The sequence below is a fragment of the Mus musculus genome (genome assembly GCF_000001635.26).
Source record: "Mus musculus strain C57BL/6J chromosome 5 unlocalized genomic contig, GRCm38.p6 C57BL/6J MMCHR5_RANDOM_CTG5".
NCBI lineage: Eukaryota > Metazoa > Chordata > Mammalia > Rodentia > Muridae > Mus > Mus musculus.
Genome location: NT_187059.1, coordinates 79,784 through 87,054, shown reverse-complemented (window position 1 = coordinate 87,054; position 7,271 = coordinate 79,784). Strand labels below are relative to the sequence as shown.

General features: G+C 42.4%; 1 pseudogene; it reads left to right on the top strand.

Annotated features, from left to right (window-relative positions):
• The first annotated feature begins 2,695 nt into the window (after positions 1-2,695).
• On the top strand, positions 2,696-5,648 carry LOC100862372 (annotated as a pseudogene).
• The last annotated feature ends 1,623 nt before the right edge of the window (positions 5,649-7,271 follow it).

Genomic DNA, 7,271 nt, shown 5'->3' with positions numbered 1-7,271 from the left:
TAATGCCACCGAGATAGGAACTAGACAGGCTGAAGGCTCATACTTCACAAAGAGGCAGAGATAGTATCTTCTTTAATTTGCATGTAGACAGGGTTATAGATGGGGACTATTTCACCTAGGCAGCCATAACGAATAGCATGGGGGTTCATTACAGGAAAGGATCTCAGTATCCAGACTTGATAAGTGAGATAGTTCAGTTTTAGAAGCTTGAAAATTGTGAGCTATAGAACTCTTGATCATGAGAGAGCCCCCAACATGGAGAAGGCAAAGTGGCTCCTTGAATCAGACACAATCTTGAGGAAAGTGCCTCAAGAGAAGTTCTTCCCAAACTTGTAGCTAGCAAGCCTTTTCATGGTGTACACTGGACTGGAAGGAAACTGATCTATATTCTGTACTTTCATAGGAACCAGTGTCATTGATGCTGTCCCCCCGGAAGAAGTGATTCTGGAATGACCCCTGAGGTTACTCTCTAGGCACATCTGGTAGAGATTTTCAAGATATGCAAAGGTTGAGGATCAAGGCTAGATGTGACTATTGTTCTGTGACAGCCACATTTCTGGAGAAAATCAATGGGAGAGGCCAAGATCATCAGTTCCTTTGGATTTTGAGTCTGTAGTCTCTGGCTTTTGCCTGTTAAATTCAATTGTCAGTCAAGGAAGAAAATGTTTGCTCATAGCTTTGGGCAGCAAACAGGTGTTGGTCTGACCCTCACAATGTTCCTTCCCAGGTCATACTGGTGTGGCTCAGAGGTGAAAAAAGAAAGGAATTGTGTGTGCTAGGAAGAAGTGAATGGCTAAATACTATAGGCACAGTTGTTGAAGCAGCTGCTACATCTGAATAGGTGGTAGAGAGCACCAAGCTACCAGAATAAAAGCTCTGGGTACCAGATGAGCAAGGGGGCTAGAAGTTTTATGGCCAAACAAAGAACAATGCTTAGTAACAGGATCTCAGCTGCAGTCAGGTCCAGAGGACACCCTCAAACAAAGACAGATATAAAAAATACCCACCAAACCCCCACAAACAAACAAGAAACAAACCAGATCTAGAAAACCTTTGAGGCTTTCCATCCTTCTACTCTGATGAGCATGGGACAGAAGGTCAACCTCACCAGGACAGGGCTCCTTGAACCTTTGTGCAACAATACCACCCAAACAACAGATTCTACTGTGCATGAAATTCCCCAAGGACAGCGTGGAAAAGCTGCTCAGAGGGACACAGGTCAATCACAGAAAATCTCTAGAAAAAAAACTTATTGCAATATAACATGATCAGGGATCTATTGTCTCCCATTGAGCACAAAGCCTGGACGTGAAGAAAGCTTTTGCCCACCATTGGGTATGTATACAAAGCCTCCATTCCAACTCTGAGGTGTGACATTCTTAATGCATGCTGAAAAAGTATGTACACATCAATGTCTGGGTTTGGTGACTGTAAATGGGATGGATCACCAGGTGAGCCAGTGTCTAGATTGTCATTTATTTAGTCTCTACTCCACAATTTGTCTCTGTATCTCCTTACATGTTCCCCCGTTTTGCCCCCCCCCCCCACACACCTTTAATCTGGAATTTAAGTGGTGGAGATTAAACTAGGACATCCAATTTCAGTTGTGGATTAGAGGGTGTGGCTACAATAGGGAGGGGTTTAGCACAGAGGTATATAAAGGCACCAGTCGATCCAGAGAACACATTCAGAGACCAGCAACCTGGATAACTATCTGGTGGAGCTGGGACTTTGAGACCTATCTGCAGTGCTCAACTGGTATGAACTGGGTTTTCCTTGGGTAATGCAGTTTGATATAGAGAAGTTTAGACTCCTTTAGAGGAACAGGTTGAAGACCTTGAGTTTCATTCCACATGAATTTTTAGCCTCATCATCGATATATTTTCATGATAGCTTGCAGAGTTCATTAGTATGATTCATATTTTTTTTGAGACAAGGATTCTGTATCTCGTTCAAACTCTCTTAGAACTGGCCCTGTGACTCCGGGGAAGATGGAAATCAGATCATTCTGAGTAACCTGTTCTCTCATGTTTCCATGTTTCCCCTTCTCTGAATTTGTGTGTTTTGTGTGTGTGTGTGTGTGTGTATGTGTGTGTGTGTGTATGTGTGAAAGAAAGAGAGAGAGACACCCTGGCTCACACTGTAGACCTGTAGACCATGTATGTTTGATCTTCAGTGCCCAATTGTTCGAATGATACTTGTGAGTTATGCATATGTATTGCCTTAGGCTTTGCATTTCATGTTTTCCACATAGCTTTGTTCTGTGTACATGATCTTCTTCCCATACACAGGAAACCCTAAAAATTGTAGAAATGCACTGAAGTCATTCTGCTTCCTGTGAATTAATATTGATCTGCATCACAAGGATTTATGTTTGTTTGTTTGTTTGGTTGGTCAGTCGGTTGGTTTTGTTTGATTTTGGAATTTTTTTTTAAGATTGTTTTTGAGAAAGGGTCACACAAAAAGTATTATTTTGATTTGAAAATTATGTGCTCATTTGGTTTTTAGAAAGACCCCGGTTGTGGGAGTCTGTCTTTCCACCACCAGTTTAGGTTGAAGAGGTAAACTGATTTCTCTGTCACTGTCAGAGTAGTAACTCTGAAGATTAGTGGTTGATGTAATGGTGAGGAAGTTTTACAAACTTTGTCTTGAAAGTATATTTTTTTCTGAATCCTTCCCAAGGAGCCTTCTGACTGGAGACCGAAGAGGATGAATGTTCAGACTCCATCCACACTCCAGAAGCTGGCATTACAGGCTCTGCTGAGAGATGAGGCTTTGGCCTTGTCCTCTCTGGATGAGGTACCTTTTCTGCTCTTCCCAGCACTGTTCAAGGAGGCCTTTGCTGGCAGACTTAAGAAGCTCATTAAGGCAATGGTGGCAACCTGGACTTTTCCCTGTCTCCCTGTGGGGTCTTTGATGAAGTCACCTAACCTGGAGACCTTACAGGCTGTGCTAGATGGAATAGATATGCGACTGACAAGAGAATCTCACATCAGGTGAGTAATAATCAAGTCGTGTATAAGGGAGCATTTGGGTACACAGCAGAGATTGTGGGGTCAGGGAGAATGGCTTCTGATGGGATCATCAGGCAGTGGTGCAGGAACCTTGAAGTTATCGTCTTCTTGGACTAAGGACAGTTGTCAGTGGACTACAGCTTCTATAAGTAGCCTCTAGAATGAGCCTATCCCTGGTTTTCCCATAACCACTATTAATGGGACTAAGGAGAAATAAAGAGTACCTTAGTGGAATGAAAGTGGTCAGGTCTACACACACAGCTCAAGGAAAGATTCTGTAGCATGCTTGTGTGCACATTGCACTCTGTTTAATAGAAATTATACCTTACCAATGTGTGTGTACTTGTGTTTAGAGTCAGGTAGTCAAAGCTGACTGAGGGTTGTCATGTATGCTGACATTTGACATGTTTCACTCCCAGCAAGGGAAAATTTCAGGTTCTGGACCTGAGGAATGTGCACCATGCCTTCTGGGACATATGGGCTGGTGCAGAGGATGGTAGCTGTTCTTCAGAGCCCTTGGATGAGAAGCCTACAGTAGTGAAATTCCGTCGCAGATATGCACAGAGGAGGCAGCTGAAGGTGGTAGCTGACCTGTGCCTCAGTCCCCACCATGATGAAACACAAGCATACTTCTTGAAGTGGGCCCAGCAGAGAAAGGACTCCCTACATTTGTGCTGTATAAACGTAAAGATCTAGGCTATGCACGTGAACTTTGTCTTAGAGATTTTGAATGTTTTTCATCCAGAGCACATCGAGAAATTCGAACTGAACACTGAGTGGAATGTGTTCAATCTGGCCCGTTTGGCTCCCTGCTTCTGGCAGATGAGAAATCTTTGCAAACTTCTCCTGGCACCCTTCTATGAGAACAGCTTCAAGATTGCCAATAGGACAGGAGACAGAGAAGACAAGTGTGTCAAGGAGTTCATTTCTATCTTCTCCAAATTCAATTGTCTCCAGGATCTCTCCATGCGTGGTGTCCACTTTCTCACAGACCACATGAGTCAGGTCTTCAGGTAAGCAAGGATGGAGAGCTGGGTTACCTAGCAGAGCATTTCTTCTTGTCCATTTTAAGGATTATTCCTGTAGCATGCCTGCCAGTCAGTCACGTGAAACAATTTTAGGGACTCTTTAGAATATGGACATTATGTGTAGTGATTCAAAGTCTCAAATGAGTACTCCTGAAGCAGAAGACTGAAGGGAGGTAAGGAGTAGCTCAGATCAGGTCAGAAGGGACTGTAATTCTTCTTAGAATCACAGCCAACAGGGAGGTGAGGATGTAGTTAGGAGATGGGGGCGACCATCAAAGCAAGGAGGTGAGCTCTGTGCTAAGATCTGTGGTTACAGCCTACTATCTTCCCCTGTTTTCCCATGAGTAAAGGTTTTTGAGCCCCAGTACTGTGGAATAAAAGAGACATGAGGGATTGTGTGGAACTGTAATGGATAGGAAGAGTGACTGTTCAGATGCTGGGATTAAATGCAGCTTTGAATGAGCCCACATGTAATATCCCTAGATCCTGTCAGGACTCTCTTGGTATGGAAATTCCTCTTTGTTTCTTAGGTGCTAAATAGGTTTTCTGCTTGAGACTGAAGCCAGCTGATTAGGTGTGGGTTTGACTTGACTAAGCTGATCTCAAAAGGAAGCATCTCAGATAATATCTATGGTCATTTGGTCACACTGAACTTAGTCACTTGGTCACTTGATGACTGTGTAAACCACACTCCATGTTCTCCATTACCTTTTGCCTGAACTAACCATCTGGTCTCATTTATCTCTAGGTGCCTGATGATACCCTTGGAGTCCCTCTCCATCACTCACTACCAAATTTCACAGTCAGACTTGGATTCGTTCTCTTGCTGTCAGAGTCTCTTTCAGCTAAAACATCTGGAGATGAAAGGTGTGGTCTTACAGGTTTTGGATGTGAGGCCTCTGAGAGGTTTCTTAGAGAAAGTGGTTAAAAACTCTTGAGACTCTGAATTTGCAGGGATGTAGGATGAAGGACTACCAGCTCAATGCACTCCTACCTTCCCTCATACAATGCTCTCAGCTCACCAAGATCAACTTCTACAACAATGACTTCTCCATGCCCATCCTGCAGAACCTTTTACAGCACACAGCCATCTGGAGCAAGATGAATGCGGAACAATACCCTGCCCCTCTGGAGTGCTATAATGAGTTGGGTCATGTCGCTGTAGAAAGATTTGCCCAATTTTTCAGGATCTCATGGATACACTGAGGGCAATAAGGCAGCCCAAGTGCCTCTCTTTTGCTACACGTGTATGCCACAAATGTGGCGAGTGTTGTGTCTATGGCAAGAGAGCCAGACTTTGCTTTTGCTAGCGGTGAACATGGATACAGAATTTCTACATGTGAATCAATGACAGGTTTGGGACATACCTCTCATCTGGGGTGCTCAGAGACTGTGACTTTAGGCAGTGTACAGATGCTTGGAAAGAAAAGGATGAACAGTAATTGGGACCTTGGAGGCTGAGCTTGACATGGGGAACAGACTGTGCGGTTAGGTGCCTTGTGGAGTGATAAAGACAACTTGGATGGTATGAGTGGACTCTGCCAGGACAGATTAGCTAGATCCTTTGTCATGGACTTGTACACTTTTTGTTCTTCACTGTAATATTAAGTGAATACATAGTACATGGGTTCTTTTTTAGATTTCGTTCCTCTTGTCTGAGTAGAATAAAATATCTAACTTTAAGAATTCTGTAGCAAATATCCTCTGGAGAGAGTCAAAATGAACACATGGATGCCAGACATCATGATTCAAAATCTTGGGTAGGTGAATAAACTTATCAGCTAAGGTGGTTTACATATGGATGTCTAGGTTGGCCCGTGGTAAAAAAAGAAGTCACAAACACAATCTCCATGTCTCTCACACTTCTTTTTTCTTCCTTCCCCTCACCCTATCTCTCTGTCTGCCCGTCAACTTCACAGGCCTTGTTGCTTGGAACCTGTGAACCTGCTGGAAGTTTGCTCACAGAAAATTCCTTTCATGTTCTTCAGGAAAACAAACAAATCAACAAACAAAAGTTCACGAGCCCCAAAAGGCAATGAGTCATGTTTTAATAGTACATGTTGCTTTAGAAGAGGGCAGAATTTGTTTTCAGAACTATCATCAGGTGCCTGCAGCTGCAACTCAGGCTTCAGGTGTTAGTCCCATTTCTTCAGACATCTGTGGATCCTGGCATTTATATGCACAATATGTACAATAAATCTGCATATACACAAAATTTAGAATGTCTTAGACAAAAATCACACCATTTCACAAAGATTTCAGAAAAATGAAGTAATTGAATAAATGGCATTGTCCAGTAGCAGTTGCCTGAGGTTTGTGTGCCTCCAATGGTATTCCCCTCCACCACAGTGTGAAGAGAATGTGTGAAGTTTCATGTGGAATTGATCTTAATTCGGGAGTAGTAGCCCAGTTTGTTCTGGGCTCTGGTTTGAGGTCTGCACCTTGGATATTTGAAAGAATACTAGGACTTCATCCTAGAACAATATCTATCTTTCTGTCTATTTGCCTGTCAGTTCTTTTCAAGACAGTGAATGGGATACTTAGTATTGCTCAACAGTTCTAAATACTGGGTTTCTCTCTAAAGAATCTACAATACACATATACATTCAAACACACATACACACACACACACACCAAACAAATGAAAACAAGAAAGTATTGAGAATGAAAATGTAAAGGTTATTCCAAATATTCTCTGTATGTGAAATAAACTCTTGATTGTATATTCCAAGTACTATACCTATAGCAATTCCTCACATCCTTAGTTTACCCAGGGTGGAAAGAGAAACACCAGTAACTAGACTTGAGCTATGGTGGTAATTAGTCACTGAGCTGAGCCATCAAGGTTGAAAATTTCAAATTCTTTTCACACTATGTGAGATAGAGTCCCAAGATATCATCCATGCCAAGCAAACATTGAGCCACTGAGGTATATCTCAGGTTGACTTTGATCAACTCATTTAGTTTTTCATTTCTGATTTACTTCCAAAGGTTCTTACTTCGTAGTCTATTCTGGCTGATAATTCTGTCTACTTCAGAGGATGTGCAGTCCTTCAGAGATTTTTTTTATCTGGTGGCCACTTATTCTTCAGATCAGGTTTGGTCAAATTTACAAATCTCCTGCCTCATTCCTCATACCAGTAAACTTCATTTTAAACCAAAGTCACAAATGTCTTTATATGAGGAAAGAAAAATATTCAGTGTCACCTTGGGCCACATGCTAGTTTTA